Source organism: Pholcus phalangioides, unplaced genomic scaffold (assembly GCF_987345545.1).
Source record: "Pholcus phalangioides strain wild (caught in Gottingen) unplaced genomic scaffold, Ppha-v1.0 ptg000015l_1, whole genome shotgun sequence".
NCBI lineage: Eukaryota > Metazoa > Arthropoda > Arachnida > Araneae > Pholcidae > Pholcus > Pholcus phalangioides.
In genome coordinates this window covers 18,384,911-18,405,353 of record NW_028301608.1, presented here as the reverse complement: position 1 = coordinate 18,405,353, position 20,443 = coordinate 18,384,911, and the positions used below count along the sequence as shown (strand labels likewise).

Here is a 20,443-nt window from a genome sequence, read left to right as displayed (position 1 = left end):
ATCATAGGATTCAGAGCTCAAAAAGCTAACCATTACACCATGGAACCACGTGCTCAAAGTGAAAGCTTTAGGACCAAGACCAAAGAAACAAAAATTGAATGATATATCACAAGAGAGTAAGAAGGTTCCACCGAAATACGAACTCGGATCGTTGGATTCAGAGCACAAAGAGCTCTTCATTTCACCATGGAACAACGTGCTCAAAGTGAAAGCTTTAGGACCAAGAAACAAAATATGAATTAATATATCACGAAAAAGTAAGAACGTTCCTCCGATTTTCGAACTCGGATCGATGGATTCAGAGCACAAAAAGCTAACCATTAAACCATGGAACCACGTGCTCAAAGTGAAAGCTTTAAGACCAAGACCAGAAAAACAACAAATTGATCAAAACCATAGAATGAGAACGCTCACCGAGATTCGAATACGGACCGTTGGATTCAGAGTCCAAAGTGCTAACCATTACACCATGGAACCACGTGCTGAATGTGAAAGCTGTAGGACCAAGACCGGAAAAAGATGAAATTGATCAAAATATCGCGATAGACTAAGAACGTTCCACCGATTTTCGAACTCGGATCGTCGGATTCAGAGCACAAAGAGCTCTTCATTTCACCATGGAACAACGTGCTCAAAGTGAAAGCTTTAGGACCAAGAAACAAAATATGAATTAATATATCACGAAAAAGTAAGAACGTTCCTCGGATTTTCGAACTCGGATCGTTGGATTCAGAGCACAAAAAGCTAACCATTAAACCATGGAACCACGTGCTCAAAGTGAAAGCTTTAGGACAAAGACAAAAGAAACAAAAAATTGATTAATATATCGCAAGAGGCTCCACCGAGATTCGAACTCGGACCGTTGGATTCAGAGTCCAAAGTGCTAACCATTACACCATGGAACAACGTGCTCAAACTGAAAGCTTTAGGACCAAGAAACAAAAAATGAATTGATCTATCACGAAAGAGTAAGAACGTTCCGCCGATTTTCGAAGTCGGATCTTTGGATTCAGAGCTCAAAGTGCTAACCATTACACCATGGAACCACGTGCTGAAGGTGAAAGCTTTAGAACCAAGACCAGAAAAAGGAGAAATTGATCAAAATATCACAAGAAAGTAAGAAGGTTCCACCGAGTTTCGAATACGGAACGTTGGATTCATAGCACAAAGATCTAACCATTACACCATGGAACGACGTGCTCAAAGTAAAAGCTTTAGGACCAACATCAAAGAAACAAAAAATTCATTTATATATCACAAGAGAGTAAGAAGGTTCCACCGAGATTCGAATCGTTGGATTCAGAGTCCAAAGTGCTAACCATTACACCATGGAACCACGTGCTCACCGTGAAAGCTTTAAGACCAAGACCAGAAAAACAACAAATTGATCAAAACCATAGAATGAGATCGCTCACCGAGATTCGAATACGGAACATCGGATTCATAGCACAAAGAGCTAACCATTACACCATGGAACCACGTTCACATTTTGAAATTTTTAATATCAAGACCAGAGAAATAAGAAATTGATCAAAATATCACGGTGTAGCAAGAACGTTCCACGGAGATTCGAACTCGGATCGTTGGATTCAGAGCTCAAAGTGCTAACCATTACACCATGGAACCACGTGCTGAAGGCGAAAGCTGTAGGACCAAGACCGGAAAAAGACGAAATTGATCAAAATATCGCGATAGACTAAGAACGTTCCACCGATTTTCGAACTCGGATCGTCGGATTCAGAGCGCAAAAAGCTAACCATTACACCATGGAACCACGTGCTCAAAGTGAAAGCTTTAGGACCAACATCAAAGAAACAAAAAATTCATTTATATATCGCAAGAGAGTAAGAAGCTTCCACCGAGTTTCGAACCGTTGGATTCAGAGTCCTAAGTGCTAACCATTACACCATGGAACCACGTACTCAACGTGAAAGCTTTAAGACCAAGACCAGAAAAACAAGAAATTGATCAAAACGATAAAATGAGAACGTTCACCGAGATTCGAATACGGAACGTTGGATTCATAGCACAAAGATCTAACCATTACACCATGGAACCACGTACACAATTTGAAAATTTTAAGATCAAGACCAGAGAAATAAGAAATTGATAAAAAATATCACGGTGGAGTAAGAACGTTCCACGGAGATTCGAACTTGGATCATTAGGTTCAGAGTACAAAGAGCTAACCATTTCACCATGGAACCACGTGCTCAACGTGAAAGCTTTAGGACCAAGAAACAAAAAATTAATTAATATATCACGAAAGAGTAAGAAGGTTCCACCGAGATTCGAACTTGGATCGTTTGATTCAAAACCCAAAGTGCTAACCATTACACCATGGAACCGCCAACACAATTTGAAAACTTCAGGACCAAGACCAGAGAACCAAGAAATTGATCAAAATATCACGATAGAGTAAGAACGTTCCATCGATTCTCGAAGTCGGATCGTTGAATTCAGAGCACAAAGAGCTAACCATTACACCATGGAACCACGTGCTGAAAGCGAAAGCTTTAGGACCAAGACCAGAAAAAGAAGAAATTGATCAAAATATCACGATCGAATAAGAACGTTACTCCGATTTTCGAACTCGGATCGTTGGATTCAGAGCACAAAAAGCTAACCATTTCACCATGGAACCGCTTGCTCAATGTGAAAGCTTTAGGACCAAGAAACAAAAAATTAATTAATATATCACGAATGAGTAAGAAGGTTCCACCGAGATTCGAACTCGGATCGTTGGATTCAATGTCCAAAGCGCTAACCATTACACCATGGAACCACGTACTCAACTTGAAAACTTTAGGACCAAGACCAGAAAAACAAGAAATTTATCAAAACATCACGATAGATTGAGAACGTTCCACCGAGATTCGAACTCGGATCGTTGGATTCAGAGCACAAAGAGCTAATCATTTCACCATGGAACAACGTGCTCAAAGTGAAAGCTTTAGGATCAAGAAACAAAATATGAATTAATATATCACGAAAGAGTAAGAAGGTTCCACCGAGATTCGAACTCGGATCGTTGGATTCAGAGCCCAAAGTGATATCCATTTCACCATGGAACCACGTGCCCAACGTGAAAGCTTTAGGACCAAGAAACAGTCAATTAATTAATATATCACGAAAGAGTGAAAAGGTTCCACCGAGATTCGAACTCGGATCGTTCGATTCAAAGCCCAAAGTGCTCACCATTACACCATGGAACCGCCCGCACAAATTGAAAACTTTTAGACCAAGACCAGAAAAACAAGAAATTTATCAAAACATCACGATAGATTGAGAACGTTCCACCAAGATTCGAACTCGGATCGTTGGATTCAGAGCACAAAGAGCTAATCATTTCACCATGGAACAACGTGCTCGACGTGAAAGCTTTAGGACCAAGAAACAAAAAATTAATTAATATATCACGAAAGAATACGAAGGTTCCACCGAGATTCGAACTCGAATCGTTGGATTCAAAGCCCAAAGTGCTAACCATTACACCATGGAACCACCTACTCAACTTGAAATCTTTAGGACCAAGACCAGAGAAACAAGAAATTGATCAAAATATCACGATAGAGTAAGAACGTTCCACCGATTTTCGAAGTCGGATCATAGGATTCAGAGCTCAAAAAGCTAACCATTACACCATGGAACCACGTGCTCAAAGTGAAAGCTTTAGGATCAAGACCAAAGAAACAAAAAATATAATGATATATCACAAGAGAGTAAGAAGGTTCCACCGAGATACGAACTCGGATCGTTGGATTCAGAGCACAAAGCGCTAACCATTACACCATGGAACAACGTGCTGTAGGTGAAAGCTTTAGGACCAAGACCAGAAAAACAAGAAATTTATCAAGATATCACGATAGAGTGAGAACGTTCCACCGAGATTCGAACTCGAATCGTTGGATTCAGAGCACAAAGAGCTCTTCATTTCACCATGGAACAACGTGCTCAAAGTGAAAGCTTTAGGACCAAGAAACAAAATATGAATTAATATATCACGAAAAAGTAAGAACGTTCCTCCGATTTTCGAACTCGGATCGTTGGATTCAGAGCACAAAAAGCTAACCATTAAACCATGGAACCACGTGCTCAAAGTGAAAGCTTTAGGGCAAAGACAAAAGAAACAAAAAATTGATTAATATATCGCAAGAGGCTCCACCGAGATTCGAACTCGGACCGTTGGATTCTGAGTCCAAAGTGCTAACCATTACACCATGGAACAACGTGCTCAAAGTGAAAGCTTTAGGACCAAGAAACAAAATATGCGTTAATATATCACGGAAGAGTAAGAAGGTTCCACCGAGATACGAACTCGGATCGTTGGATTCAGAGTCCAAAGTGCTAACCATTACACCATGGAACCATGTGCTGAAGGCGAAATCTTTAGGACCAAGAACAGAAAAAGAAGAAATTGATCAAAATATCACTATAGAGTAAGAACGTTCCACCGATTTCCAAACTCGGATCGTCGGATTCAGCGCACAAAAAGCTAACCATTACACCATGGAACGACGTGCTCAAAGTAAAAGCTTTGGGACCAACATCAAAGAAACAAAAAATTCATTTATATATCACAAGAGAGTAAGAAGGTTCCACCGAGATTCGAACTCGGATCGTTGGATTCAGAGTCCAAAGTGCTAACCATTACACCATGGAACCACGTGCTCAACGTGAAAGCTTTAAGACCAAGACCAGAAAAACAACAAATTGATCAAAACGATAGAATGAGAACGTTCACCGAGATTCGAATACGGAACATCGGATTCATAGCACAAAGAGCTAACCATTACACCATGGAACCACGTCCACAATTTGAAAATTTTAAGATCAAGACCAGAGAAATAAGAAATTGATAAAAATATCACGGTGGAGCAAGAACGTTCCACGGAGATTCCAACTCGGATCGTTGGATTCAGAGCACAAAGAGCTAATCATTTCACCATGGAACAACGTGCTCAAAGTGAAAGCTTTAGGACCAAGAAACAAAATATGAATTAATATATCACGAAAGAGTAAGAAGGTTCCACCGAGATTCGAACTCGGATCGTTGGATTCAGAACACAAAGCGCTAACCATTATACCATGGAACCTCCTACTCAACTTGAAAACTTTAGGACCAAGACCAGAGAAACAAGAAATTGATCAAAATATCACGATAGAGTAAGAACGTTCCACCAATTTTCGAAGTCGGATCATAGGATTCAGAGCTCAAAAAGCTAACCATTACACCATGGAACCACGTGCTCAAAGTGAAAGCTTTAGGACCAAGACCAAAGAAACAAAAATTGAATGATATATCACAAGAGAGTAAGAAGGTTCCACCGAGATTCGAACTCGGATCGTTGGATTTAGAGTCCAAAGTGCTAACCTTTACACCATGGAACCACGTGCTGAAGGTGAAAGCTTTAAGACCAAGACCAGAGAAACAAGAAATTGATCAAAATATCACGATAGAGTAAGAACGTTCCACCGATTTTCGAACTCGGATCATCGGATTCAGCGCACAAAAAGCTAACCATTACACCACGGAACCACGTGCTCAAAGTGAAAGCTTTAGCACCAACATCAAAGAAACAAAAAATTCATTCATATATCACAAGAGAGTAAGAAGATTCCAACTCGGATCGTTGGATTCAGAGTCCAAAGTGCTAACCATTACACCATGAAACCACGTACTCAACGTGGAAGCTTTAAGACCAAGACCAGAAAAACAAGAAATTGATCAAAACGATAGAATGAGAACGTTCACCGAGATTCGAATACGGAACATCGGATTCATAGCACAAAGAGCTAACCATTACACCATGGAACCACGTCCACAATTTGAAAATTTTAAGATCAAGACCAGAGAAATAAGAAATTGATCAAAATATCACGGTGGAGCAAGAACGTTCCACGGAGATTCCAACTCGGATCGTTGGATTCAGAGCACAAAGAGCTATTCATTTCACCATGGAACAACGTGCTCAAAGTGAAAGCTTTAGGACCAAGAAACAAAATATGAATTAATATATCACGAAAGAGTAAGAAGGTTCCACCGAGATTCGAACTCGGATCGTTGGATTCAGAACACAAAGCGCTAACCATTACACCATGGAACCTCCTACTCAACTTGAAAACTTTAGGACCAAGACCAGAGAAACAAGAAATTGATCAAAATATCACGATAGAGTAAGAACGTTCCACCAATTTTCGAAGTCGGATCATAGGATTCAGAGGTCAAAAAGCTAGCCATTACACCATGGAACCACGTGCTCAAAGTGAAACCTTACGACCAAGATCAAAGAAACAAAAAATTGATTGATATATCACAAGAGAGTAAGAAGGCTCCACCGAGATTCAATTTCGGACCGTTGGATTCAGAGTCCAAAGTGCTAACCATTACACCATGGAACCACGTACACAAATTGAAAATTTTAAGATCAAGACCAGAGAAATAAGAAATTGATCAAAATATAACGGTGGTGTAAGAACGTTCCACGGAGATTCGAACTCGGACCGTTGGATTCAGAGCTAACCATTTCACCATGGAACCACGTGCTCAAAGTGAAAGCTTTAGGACCAAGAAACAAAAAATTAATTAATATATCACGAAAGGGTAAGAAGGTTCCACCGAGATTCGAACTCGGATCGTTGGACTCAAAGCCTAAAGTGCTAACCATTACACCATGGAACCACGTACTCTACTTGAAAACTTTAGGACCAAGACCAGCAAAACAAATAATTGATCAAAACATCACGATAGAGTGAGAACGTTCCACCGAGATTCGAACTCGGATCGTTGGATTCAGAGCACAAAGAGCTAATCATTACACCATGGAACCACGTGCTCAAAGTGAAAGCTTTAGGACCAACATCAAAGAAACAAAAAATTCATTTGTATATCACAAGAGAGTAAGAAGGTTCCACCGAGATTCGAACTCGGATCATTGGATTCAAAGCCCACAGAGCTAACCATCACACCATGGAACGAGGTACTGAACATTAAAACTTTAGGACCAAGACCAGAGAAACAAGAAATTGATCAAAATATCATGATAGAGTAAGAACGTTCCATCGATTCTCGAAGTCGGATCGTTGGATTCAGAGCACAAAGAGCTAACCATTACACCATGGAACCACGTGCTCAAAGTGAAAACTTTAGGACCAAGACCAAAGAAACAAAAAATTGATTGATATATCACAAGAGAGTAAGAAGGTTCCACCGAGATTCGAATCGTTGGATTCAGAGTCCAAAGTGCTAACCTTTACACCATGGAACCACGTACTCAACGTGAAAACTTTTAGACCAAGACCAGAGAAACAAGAAATTGATCAAAATATCACGATAGAGTAAGAACGTTCCACCGATTTTCGAAGTCGGATCGTTGGATTCAGAGCACGAAGAGCTAACCATTACACCATGGAACCGCATGTTCAATGTGAAAGCTTTAGGACCAAGACCAAAGAAATAAAAAATAGATTAATATATCACAAGAAAGTAAGAAGGTTCCACCGAGATTTGAACTCGGATCGTTGGATTCAAACCCCAATGTGCTAACGATTACACCATGGAGCCCAATGCGTTCTCGCCGGTAAACTTGAGAACCAAGACCAGAGAAACAGGATATAAATTATAATATACGAATATATCACAATTAATGGAGTTATAAGGTTCCGCTGAGATTCGACTTCGGATAGTTGGATTCAGAGTCCAAAGTGCTGACTATTTCACCAAGGAACCACGTGCTTAGCGGGAAACTTGAGGGTCAAGAACAAAGAAACGAAAACTTGCTCAATGTAATAAATTCATATCAGAATATGGCAATGGAGTAAAAGGTTCTACCGAGATATGGGCAATTGGATTCGAAGTCCATTAATTAGGCCTTGTAGTGCTAACCATAGCAGAAACAAAAAATTATTCACCGCAATGTCACTGCGAATGCAGAAAGGAATTTCTACCGAGATTCGAACTCGTGACTTTGGATTCAGGGTCGAATGCAACCACGTGTTTCGCTGGAAAACTTTAGGACCAAGAAAAGAGAGAGAAAATATCGATAAAATATTTACTCAAATATCAGTATGAATGAAGTAAGAAGGTTCCATCGAAATTCCCGATCCCTCGGATCGTTTGATTCAAATCCAAAGCGCTAACCGTAAACTCGGGGAAACGACAGGAGTGACAAATTTTAGGACCATGAATAGAGAAACAACGGGATTGAGAAAATGCAGAATTTATTCCACGCAATATCAAAATAAATCGCAATATGAAATAAAGAAGATTCGAATTCGGATTGTTAGATTTATTGTGCAACTGCCATTCCGTTGAACCGAATTTCCCCTCTTTCCTAAATATAACTTTGCATCAGTCAGCTGTTAAAAACTTTTGCATGGATAGCGGAGAATGACATCATACTCGGGTAAGCTGCCATCTGGTGGCAGTGTCAGCAATTGTGTCCTTTGGCCCGAGTTAGGTCCAACAGTCCATTTACGGTCCCGTATAGTGCACACGAGCTCCAAGGAAAGATTGAGATATTCGTTGAGTTTGTATTCTAGTGGTCTAGGGCGTTTACGGGGAAAGTGAAAGGACCTTGGTTCGATTTTTGTTACATAAATTTATGAAATTGTAGAAAATTGCTGTTTTTATCTGCATTAAAATGCCTTATAGATCGTTTCGTTTAATGTTAATGAATGTGAGGAAGATGGCGCCACATGCCGGATTCGAGTTGGCGAGTGTGTGTAATTTGCGTGCGCAGAGAGTGGACAAAAAGAAGGATTGACGACGTGTTGGACGAAAGACGTATAGGAATAATGTCTGTAACGGTATGTAAATAATAATTATAGTTTATGATTAAATCTCACATGAATGAGCAGAACTCTATTCATAAAATCAATGATTTGTATCAGCTGTTGATTCTCAGTTTTGCATACGTAGGGTGACCATACGTCCCGTATTTCCCGGGACAGTCCCGGTATTTTCTGTTTTTTTGGCCGTCCCGACTTTTTGGCAAAAGTGTCGTTGGTTTTTCCCGTATGTTACACGAAGCCTACTTGCATTTTTATTCTTTATTGAAGTCAAAGAGTGACATTATTCTTCAACTCATAAATTATTTTATGATAATTACAACTATATATGAGAATATTAATCTCCCACATTTGCCTCGGTGAACGCTTTTTTTCGTGGAATACATTTTAATCCACTGCAATTTGCAGTAATGCATCATTTCCCGCCATGGTGATTTTTTCCGCAATTGCAACAATATTTGGCAACTTTATTTGGTTTTGGCGTCGTTTTTGGCGATAATTGGCAATGTCCCGTATTTTCCCGTATTTGGAATCCTAATGTTCCGTATTTCTTTCGAAGAAATATGGTCAGCCTATGCATAAGTGTTGTTTATTTTTGGGTCATATTCCGCGGTGTTCTCTTTTTTTTCTAGCACACGTTGGATTCCGAGATAAGTGGTTTTTTTTTTATTATATTGCTCTCAATTTTCTTAATTTTCGTTGTGTATTTTCGATCGACTTAGATTTTTTCTCGTTCGCATTTCATTTTCCTTGTATTTTTGCCAGGTTTGTGTTTTCTCGCTTCTCTGATATAAATTCGTAGGTTTTTTGGACGTTAGTGTTAGCAAACAGTGTATATTTTTTCCCATGTTCTCTCAATAACTTTGTTTTTCCTTCCACTTGGGCCTATGGTTGTAGTGTTAGTGTGATTTGAGATAGTTAGCTAATTCTAATAAGTATAAATTGTACTTTGTAGCTTAATACTTTTTTTAGAGTGTGTTGTATTCTTTATATACATATTTATTTTATTCTTCGTGATTTAGTGTCGAGCATCTGAGTAATTTTTTTCGTACAATCTCTTACGCATATTTCGCATATTTACATTATTTTAATTTCCTGTTAACGTTTTTATTTTTTAATTATAATTATTATCTAGCTTTAGCAATAGTGTTAGTATGCCTCGACCTCGACTAGTGTTGTGTAGAGCTTGCGACGGGAGGTTTCCCTGGTCTAGGGGTATAGTAGCTGATAGTTTTAATTGTAAAGGTTGCTTGGATAGGAAAAGGCTGGAACTCGAGGTCGAAGCTTTACGGGAAAAAGTTAGGGTGCTAGAGGCCCCGGTTATAACGGAGCCTCTGGTCGTCGAGCCACCTGTTGATGAAGAAGCAATCTCTACGAACAACGACAGTTTAGAGGGCGAATGTGTGGTCGTGGATGAGGTAGAAGGGGATAGTGATAGGGGTTTAATCAGCGATTCTATGGTTAGGGAACTTGGGAACCGAGTGTGTAGGGATTTTCGGGGTTTCGAGCGCTGTTGTCTTCCTGGGGGGAAGATTGGCAACGTTCGAGACGTTTTTCATCGCCGAAAGTTGCCCTTGCGGGTTTCTGTGCGTGGGAACAAATCAGGTAGGAGCGAATATTAGTGAGTCTCTGTCAGGGTACCGGGATTTACTATTATCAGCTAGGGAGGGGGGGTTCAGATGTTGCAGTGATTCCAGTGCTGCTAAGGGGGTAGTAGGGGATATAGGAGTAGGATCCACTAATTCAATATAGGCTTGAAGGACATTTGCTCCTCACTTGGGGTCACGTTCTTGGAGATTCCCGCAATTACCGATAGGTGGCTTCGTTTGGATGGGATCCATCTAAATAAGAGGGAGGTCTGGGAGGTTTACGATAGTCTTAGGTCAGGTTTTTTACTCCCAGACCACGTAGTCAGGAATGCGGGTTAGTTAATGATAATCACAACAGTACTGACGGAGAATTACCCACCTCTGACTTGGATGGCTTCTCGATTGACACTAAATCACCGGTCAAATTAAAATGTGTGTTAATAAATGCCAGGAGCTTGGGTAACAAGAAAGATTTTTTAGAAACTATGATAGTTGTGGAGGGCCTGGATCTTATAGCCATTACAGAATCTTGAGCAAACGATGGGGATGAATCTTTCTTACACATTTCGGGATACGATACTTTTTTTGAGAAATAGATCTGATAGGAAAGAGGGTGGAGTGTTGATATACGTGAAATCCTGTTTCAAGGATAGAGAGTGTAACGTGCAGAGAAGTGATATTGAAACTATATGGGTTGAGCTTGAGAACAAAAGACGTCATAAACTTATTTTTGGTATTTGTTACAATCCACCGAATAGGGATTCAAACTACATCGCCAAATTGCATGATGAAATTTCCTACATGTGTAAGCGTAAGAGGGTTCTCATACTAGGGGAATTTCAATTACCCAGGTATTGATTGGGAGAACCTTTCATCTAGAAATCAGTATGAAAGAGACTTTCTTAAGTTGGTGCTCGAAAATTTTTTGTATCAGCATGTATCAGAAGCCACTAGGGGTACTGCTATTTTGGATTTAGTTCTTACTAGTTCTGAGGATCTAGTTGAACATGTTTCGGTGGGGACAGAGTTTTCTTCTAGTGATCATCGTATAGTCAGATTTCACTGTAACTTTTCCTTGGGTAAGGTTGATAACAAAAGACTGGTTCCTTGTTTTCGGAGAACTAACTTTGATGTTTTGAGAAGAAGGTTAGCGGAAGTTTTCAAAGACCGGTTGGAATCAGTAGGGGTGGTAAGTCAATGGGTAGAATTCAGTATGAAGCTGTCCTCTGTTTCGCACGACGTCATACCCTTTGTTCGAAAAAAGCGTGTTTGTACATCGCACCATCTATGGTTCACGGATAGCGTGCGGAACCTTTATCTTGAAAAGAAAAGAGCATTCAGAGAGTATAAAAGTGGACGAGGTGACCTATCATTGTTTACTGATAAAAGAAAACTGTTGAAGAAAGCGATAAGGGATAGTAAAATGAAGTTGAATCTAGGTTAGCAGATAACACTGGCTCTGACGCAAAATCATTTTTTCAATACGTCAATAATGGATGTAAGGGGACGGTTAGCCCCCCTCTCGATAGGAAGCTCTAGGTTAGAGAGCAATGTAGGCATGTGTAATGCTTTCAATGACTTTTTCGCGTCGGTTTTTAATGGAGATAATGATATTCGATATACGGTTGTTGCATGGGGTAATAAAACCCTCAACGATATTCAAGTAGAAGACGTGGAGTTCCTAAATCTTCTAAGAAATGTATGTGCAAGCAAAGCACCAGGACCAGATGATATCTATCCCAGGGTCCTCAGAGAATGTGCTAATGAATTGTTGGGGCCAGTCGCACAGATATACAGGAGTAGTGTTGCTGCGGGTATCGTCCCAAGGGATTGAAAACTTGCTAATGTTGCTCCGATATTTAAGAAGGGTACTAGAGAAGCTGTGTCCAATTATCGTCCAGTGAGTTTGACGAGCTCCCTCTCGAAAATTTTGGAAATTATCATCAAAAGGCAGTTTTTGAAGTGGATAGACGAGAATAATGAATTGTCGGATAATCAGCATGGGTTCAGGACGGGGAAGTCATGTGTAACTAACCTCCTTTGCTTCTATGATGACGTGACTAAGGCTTTGGGTAAGAGCAAAAATATAGATGTTGTTTACCTTGATTTCCAGAAGGCATTCGATCGTGTCCAACATGGTAAACTCTTGAAGCGTTTACACGAGATTGGAATAGGGGGCAACTTGCTGAATTGGATAGAATCGTGGTTAAGAGATAGGTCGCAACGAGTTATGGTGAACGGGGAATTCTCTGGTTGGACAGACGTCACAAGTGGAGTTCCTCAAGGAAGTGTCCTTGGCCTCATACTTTTTCACTTTTTATCGATAAACTCGATCAGGGTATCGATGGGATTACTAGCAAATTCGCAGATGATGTGAAGTTAATGGGGGTAATCGGAATTCAAAGCGATAGGGAGTCGCTCCAGACCAGTCTAAACAGGATTGCAGCATGGGCAAATGAATGGAGCATAATGTTTAGCGTTGACAGGTGCATGGTCGCTCATTTTCGTTCGAACAACCCACGGTTCTCTTACGGGTTGAATGGTGTCACTATCCCGGATGCAACTAGGGTCACCGATTTGGGATTTCTCATTGACGAGAGGCTTAGTTCGTCCTGGACTGTATGCTGTAAGGTTTTGGAGACCATACCTACAGAAGGACATAGAATTGGTTGAAGGGGTGCAGAGAAGAGCTACGCGTGTCCGTATTGGCACACGGGGCTTGAGTTATGAAGAGAGACTTCATTTTTTGAATATGTTTACATTGGATGAACGCAGGTGTCGAGGAGATATGATCGAAGTGTTCAAAATTTTCAATGGGATGGATAGGATGGACCATGAACTTTTAGTACATCGCCAATCGACTGCTTTTACAAGGGGAAACCAGTATCGATTGGTGAGGGACAATGCAAGGTTATGGTGTCGCAGGGAATTTTTCTCTAATGGGTTTGTTAATAAATGGAATAACTTACCCCCGGAGGTAGTAATTTGTAGCACAATTGACACGTTTAAAAAGAAGTACGATAAACATGTTGGGGTAAATCGAGAAGCTATCCATATTTAGAACAAGACAACCATAAGTATTCTTTAAGGGCATTGCATAATATTTTATCATGTGTATATATGTTCATAATTTTTGTTAATTGCACTTTTAATTGGGTTGCTGTATTTTTGAAATATATGACATCCATATTTTTATGGGCATCGTTTTCTCAGCCACCTCGTTGGGCATTTTGCCTGTTGTGGCGTGTATTTGTATTTGTATATCGAAATTCTCAATTAGGTATAGCTCTGCTCACGTATATATCTTCATGAACTCGTCAACATCCTTCGGTAATCGGAAAATATTTTTGGCATGCTTTTTTTTAGTGATTCTATTCAGAAAAGGATCTGAACTTCTGATTCCGTGGTCTCTTGGTCACTGGCAGACATAGATGTAAAATAAATCATTATGCACATTCCATATGCATAGTAAGGAAGCCCCATAATGGGAAATATAAGAAGTTGGGGGGGGGGGTTAAAAATTTGACTTTTCGGTGTCAGTTCTTTAATAGAAGAATCTAAGAGAAATTTTTACTAAGAGTATCTGCCTTGCTAAGAGTCATCCATTTAAATTCTAGAAAAGGGAGAAGGAAAAACTAGTATTTTTGAGAATTTTCTGGACGTTATAGTGAATACTTACTAATTTTGAACACGCTGTAACAGAATATTTTTGTACCTTTAACATTGTGATAACGTGTGATTTGACAATCACTTGCAAATCACACATTATAGCGGGATTCTCTTTATAAGCCGTACCAGTTATAACAGATTTCTATTGTAGTTATGACATACGGAGAGAGAGAGAGAATTTAGTGAGGAATAATTTTCTCAAGTTAAGCAGTAATACGTTATGAGAGAGAAGTCACATTTATTTTATAAATTTAATTTTCATTAAGATCACAATATTCACCATCCCGATTATAATCCTTGTTGATGATTGGGTAGTATACGAGTTAAATAGGAAATTATTTCCATATACGTGTGTAAACTGTTAATCACGGATATTTCGTTGCCAATTTAATTGAAAGCGACAGTTATATTTCACGACAGTTTTATTAATAATGTTATTAAATTTGCCTAGAAGTTGATGGTGTTCGAGTTTATACATGTCGTATCACTACTCACCTATAGTACAGTACAGTACCTTCTTCATGTTTCGACTGATTTTTTGTTATTGCAAAGAAAAAAAGCAGAAACCTTTAAAGAATTTGTGGTTTTAAATAATTAAACACTATCAATGACAACATAGGTACGACTGTACACGTGTTTATTATTAAGAAAAGATTTCTGTAAATTGTAAGGCTCGTTGGCGATAATTCAACATGAACTGAATCATTCCGTTGCATGAACTTAGTTGACCTACTAAACTACTCTTACTTATAAGCAGAGTGGAGGATTTGCTACTCTTTGCCCTTCCTGTAATTCCTTATCTTTCCCCATGGGTCAGCTCTAGGATATAAGGAACATTTCCAAGAATATCCCAGCATATTCCGAGGTTTGATCACTTGATACGCGGATAGCGTCGTCATCGTCCATAATGAAGCCACCATCTCACTCTGGCATTGTAAAACATTAGGAGTTCCCTATCTTAAGCTGGATAGCTTGACGTTAATGAGCTGTGCTCTCAGAAGGACTAGAAACTGCTTATATGCTGGTAGACAACGTATAAATCTACTAATACTTAATGAATGGCAGCCCCTAGACTTTAGGGTTCAGAACATTGTCCTGAATGCAATATCGGTTGCGATTAAGTGAGATTTGACGCGAGAAATTTTATATCTAAAGTTGAATATCAACTGTAGAATTATTTTTATCTAGAATATTCAATAATTTCACTGCTCAAGACTGATTTTGTTCTCAAAGATATTTCAGTGATTTTAAGACGAAATCTGTTTATTCCGAATCTGGCAGTGATTTTGTCACATTGGCTTTAATTTTTGAGATAAAGTGAAAATTAAATTACAATGGTAATACCATAAGCAGCCTGCAAATAACATTGAAACCATGCGTTATAAATAAATACAGTAAATCACTGGCAAAGATATTTCAACGATTTTTGTGATTTTGACGTGCTGCTTCCGAACCTGGCAATGATTTGGTCGAATTTGTGCTAGTTTTCGAGATAATGTATACTCTCAACAATGTTATTTGCATGCTTCTTATGTGTTACCATCGAAATTTCATTTCCACCTTATCTGAAAAACTACAGCCACTATGACAAAACCAATGCCGGATTCGGAATTAGCAGCCCTAATTAATCCTGAAACCATAAAAATTTCCTTAAGAACATGATTTTTTTGAGCAATTCTGCGTAATATTCATTCCTATTCATTTACTAAAACTCACAAACGAGACAAATAAACTAATTTACTATAAAGTTTATCCGAATTCATGTGCCTTATTCATTTTCCAATCAACAAACGCACTTCGTTTCATATTTATCTTATTAGCCTGCTTCTAAATTGAAAAAAATTCTACAACAAATGAGAGCCAATCTCCCCGTTAAAAAGTCTCGCCACAGAAAGCAACAGGCCTACTACGGTACACATATTTAATCACTACACTTCACTCACAATTTGAAATACAGATGCCATCATAAAAACAATTCATACATAATAACACTATATACACAATCAGATTGTTAGGTGCACACTTACACTTCCGGTGAAACAAACCGGTAGTAAATCGCCCATGGCAACTAGATCACAGAGAGAAAGAGAGAAAACTAAATCTATGTTGGACAAAATAATTTTCCACACATGGATACCATATGCCGAATAAAGCAAAATATACGTGGGACGAATGTATATCATTGAAAGTAGTGTGTAAAATTAGTAAATTGAAGCTTAGGCTTTTGATAGTTTTTTTTTTTTTTTGAATCAGATTTTCAATGTGAAAATACAAAATATGGAATGTAAAGTTTTTTCTTCTTCTATTTTAATGTTTCTGATTGTATTAAATCTGAGTAAACAAATTCGCCTAATGAAAATTTTTGTGTGAGTTTTATTTTATTTATTAGATGCGGACCACACCCGTTGCAACGAGTAATGAACATAATAATTAAGCAATGTTATCAAAAACAAACATTTCATCAGAATAAATTGCCGTTCCATTTGGGAAAATGCGTTGCCACATTATACGTAGATTTCCATAAAAATTTACCTTTTAAAATTGATTAGAACTGTTACCCGATATCAGCGCAACACAAACCATTTAGCTAATGTATAATGCGAAATTACATATTGAGCTTTTTAAGAAAAGAAAAATGCACAGGTATCTAGTAAGATTTGCAGTTGTACTTCTATTCGAGAGATCGCGAGCGTATATTATTTTATGAACGAATGAAGCTAAAAAGGAAATCTCGAAGGAAAATCTAAAAAGAAATTTAAATAATTGTAAAACTTTTAGGAAAAATAAAATCTATGAAGACTGCGAGTTGACTCATGCATTATTTATGAACTAAAAATACATAAGCTGCCATTTTTTGTTTATTAAAATTACCGCGATTTTTGTTCTTTTTTTTTCTGTTTTCAAGAAATACTCTACATATAATGAAGTTGTTTTTTTTTTCATTTGGCGCAAGCCTTCGCATCTATAAAAGAGCCAAGGGTCATCTAAAAGTGGAATCATTGTATGTGAGATGCTTATTCACGCAATAAAATATATGCGTATTTCGTACTTTTGTGTGGTACGAGGGGTTGAGATTCATATCCATTGAAGAATAGATGATCAGTGTCTCTGACGTTATGAATTACGTATAAAAATTTAAATTCTATTTTTCAATTTCATCAACAAAATATAAATTGAATAACTACCAGAGATTTCATAAGTATCCTGTACTATAATTATTAAATAATTATATATATTATTTTAATTATTTAATTACTTATTTTTCTTACTTATTTATTGTATTTTTCTCCATTTGGGGATCATTTCCTTTATTCTGAGCAGAAATCATTATTTATGAGAAGCATTTTATACACTTTTCTTAGCTAATACCTAAGTTTTATGACTCTCTTCTCATTCAAATTGAGTATAAGAAGACAGTTATACCTATACACTGGCGAAAAATACCTCCAAAGATATGTTCTGTCTATTGATGATATCTCAGAGCACTTTTAAGTTTTAAAAATTTTTTCTCCCTTAACTAAAATTTTTGTGTTTTTTCTCCAGATTTATCAGCATCCAGATTTATCTGCCGCTGTGGTGGTCGAGTGGTTATAGTGACGGACTCGCGATGCGAGAATCCGGGTTCGAACCCCACTGTGGTGGTCGGCTGAAGTTGGTTTTCTGTGGTTCCCAACTTCTAGGCGCAAATGTGAGCCGATCTCCCCGTTAAAAAGTCTCGCCACAGAGAGCAACAGTCCTATACAACGATAAATCATTCAATCATAACACTTCACTCATAGTTAGAAAAACTGGTGGCAGATGGCAGCACTACACATAACAAGCATTGCAGGGAAACAAAAAAAAATTTCACATCAGGTTTCACTACACGCACATTCCCGCATGTACCGATTCGTTGGGGGTTCCGCGGGGCGGGGGTGCATGTGTGATGTTGAAGTATTAGGTAGGGCCTTCAAAAAATGGCTCGGGGATCCATGATGTTCTTAGTCAGCCACCTCGTTGGGCAATTTGCCTGTTGTGGCGTTGTATTTGTATTTGTAAGAGGGTTGGTGCACCATCTTGGCACCCCATGCTTTCCTAGGGGAAAAAACCTCCTTCGTTTAAGGAACATTTAAAAAACTTTCCGTTCACTTCATTCACTCAATTTTTTTACTGAAATTCTATCGACATTTTTATACATTTCATTGAGAGCCTATAGGAATTTTATCATTGGTTAATTTTTTCTCGAATTTTAACTTCGAAAACATTTTACTTAAATTTTCAAAAATCACTTAAATTTACTGCTTTCTACCTCATGCCACACACAATTTCTTTAGAAAAAACAAATATTGAATACGAAATCCTCATGCCAAAGTATATAATACCGTGGTGTTGAGACACATACAAAGTTTAAAGAAATTTTACCGAGTGGCATTCGAAAAACTGTTCCTTATTTGAGAAAAAAACTCAGCTTTGAGACAAAAGCATTCTATAATGGAAAACATTAGCATATTGTGTGTTTATAATTATATATGTAAATATATATTCCCTTCACATTGTAACTTTTCTTATGAAAACTCATCATCCAGTATGTGACAATGATGTTCACTTTGGATGACCAGTTCTCTCTCTCTCTCTCTCTCTCTCTATATATATATATATATATATATATATATATATATATATATATATATATATTTCCGTATATATTTCTTTTGTTAAATTTAAAAAAAAAATCATACACAATACGCAATCTAATTGCTGTAAATTATGGACTAATGAGCAAAACTATTATAACAATCGAAAAAAAATCGGCTCATATATTAATTTTGTAATCAATAAATAGTGACATTCATGAAAATGGTTTCAAATACACAAGTTGTCCCGCAAAATCCTAAACAGTCTAAAAATAAGAATAAATTGGAATATATCAATTTTGTGAATAGGTAATTCTCGTGAAAGGGTTTTTGTGTCCGGAAAAGGTTCCAATTTTTGTGGATAAACGGCGCTAAATAAAAGCAAATCACATAATTCTTGACATGCATTTTTGTTTTTAGTTTCTTCTGTTGCTGAAACGTTCTTAAAGCTCAAGTCGGTGACTCGTGGCTGAAGTAAAATAACTTCACCCGATAAATAGTGTGTTATCCAGCTATGCCAACATCAACATCACAAACAATTACAGCTGTACAGTATGTTTCATAGAATTCTTGTGAAAGTCTTTCGGCCGAGTAACTGTGAATCTCGTCTATGACTGAGCAAGAACTGAAGGAAGGACTTTTGTTTACACATGGCATTACGAAAACAATTTGATAATGTAAACCGAAATTCAGATTAAATATAAACGAATTTTTTCCCTATGTTATGATATTATCGGTCTGTCCCGTACTTTGCAAAAGTCTCATAACAATATTCAAATGATAACATCATCTATGATTCTAATAAGCGGCGTCTACTTTATTATTTAAATGGGTTTCTTTAACCATAACTTCCAGTAATCTGGCGATTTAGATAATCCGACAAAACCTGGTCCGATATACGCCGGATTGTCGAGAGTCTGCTGTAGTTTGGAAAATATTGAAAAAAAAAAATCGTTATAGCGGGGGTTTTTATTCGTTAAATAGGAGTTCGAGCTTTGTTTTCACCAAAATTTCTGGAAAAAATTCGTTAAATCGGGGCTCGAATGCATTATTTTTTTCTACATCCAAAAAATAAATCCTGTGCGTGAGAATAACTTTTTTTTCAAACCGCATTCAAATACACCAATTCCTTCACTTTTTATGAACTTTTAAACTATTTACGTATTCATGGAACACAAGTGGATTTTACAGACAAATCAAACTTATTTCAAATTTATTCCTATCCTATCAAAAACAAAATACATTTTCATTTACCGATTTGCTTTGAATCGTAATATTGATATGTTTACTCCATACACACAATAGAGATTTATATTTTTCGATTGAATGAAATTCCCGGATATTATATATTTTATTTTCGCATTTCTCTCTCCTTCACAATTTTTCTTCTATCATTTTCTATTGTCGTTGTCGATTTCTTTCGCTTGTAGATGTGACGTCGATCGCCTCCTTCCGCTAACATGTTCCGATTCCATATGCGTTGACATTTCGGTTTTAGCCTTTCCATCCCTGACGTCAGCGTTGGTGTCATCAAAGGCGACCTCACGCCTTTTTGAGAGGCATTTGGGCGATCTGAACCGAGATGGCATTGCGTGTGTGTGTGTGGAAGATTTATATATATATATTATTTATCTTCTTCTCCTGTTTCATTTTCCTTTTTTTTTACTTTGTATTTTCGTTTGGGAGCATCTTTTGTTTCTTTGGTGCCACCGAATAGCAAATGACTCCGTATGTAAGAGATTTCAGCTGTTTCTCGTTGACCTTACTCCTCAGAGAGGGTTG

General features: G+C 37.9%; 8 non-coding genes across 8 annotated transcripts; all 8 read right to left on the bottom strand.

The window, feature by feature from the left end:
• Positions 1-833: 833 nt before the first annotated feature.
• On the bottom strand, positions 834-905 carry TRNAQ-CUG (transfer RNA glutamine (anticodon CUG)). The gene has a single exon. It is a non-coding gene; the product is annotated as a tRNA-Gln (tRNA).
• Positions 906-2,713: 1,808 nt separating this feature from the next.
• Positions 2,714-2,785, bottom strand: TRNAQ-UUG (transfer RNA glutamine (anticodon UUG)). The gene has a single exon. It is a non-coding gene; the product is annotated as a tRNA-Gln (tRNA).
• A 217-nt stretch (positions 2,786-3,002) lies between these two features.
• TRNAQ-CUG (transfer RNA glutamine (anticodon CUG)) lies at positions 3,003-3,074 on the bottom strand. The gene has a single exon. It is a non-coding gene; the product is annotated as a tRNA-Gln (tRNA).
• A 69-nt stretch (positions 3,075-3,143) lies between these two features.
• TRNAQ-UUG (transfer RNA glutamine (anticodon UUG)) lies at positions 3,144-3,215 on the bottom strand. Its single transcript has one exon. It is a non-coding gene; the product is annotated as a tRNA-Gln (tRNA).
• A 217-nt stretch (positions 3,216-3,432) lies between these two features.
• TRNAQ-UUG (transfer RNA glutamine (anticodon UUG)) lies at positions 3,433-3,504 on the bottom strand. The gene has a single exon. It is a non-coding gene; the product is annotated as a tRNA-Gln (tRNA).
• Positions 3,505-4,156: 652 nt separating this feature from the next.
• TRNAL-CAG (transfer RNA leucine (anticodon CAG)) lies at positions 4,157-4,228 on the bottom strand. The gene has a single exon. It is a non-coding gene; the product is annotated as a tRNA-Leu (tRNA).
• Positions 4,229-4,297: 69 nt separating this feature from the next.
• Positions 4,298-4,369, bottom strand: TRNAQ-CUG (transfer RNA glutamine (anticodon CUG)). The gene has a single exon. It is a non-coding gene; the product is annotated as a tRNA-Gln (tRNA).
• Positions 4,370-4,593: 224 nt separating this feature from the next.
• TRNAQ-CUG (transfer RNA glutamine (anticodon CUG)) lies at positions 4,594-4,665 on the bottom strand. Its single transcript has one exon. It is a non-coding gene; the product is annotated as a tRNA-Gln (tRNA).
• Between the last annotated feature and the right edge of the window lie 15,778 nt (positions 4,666-20,443).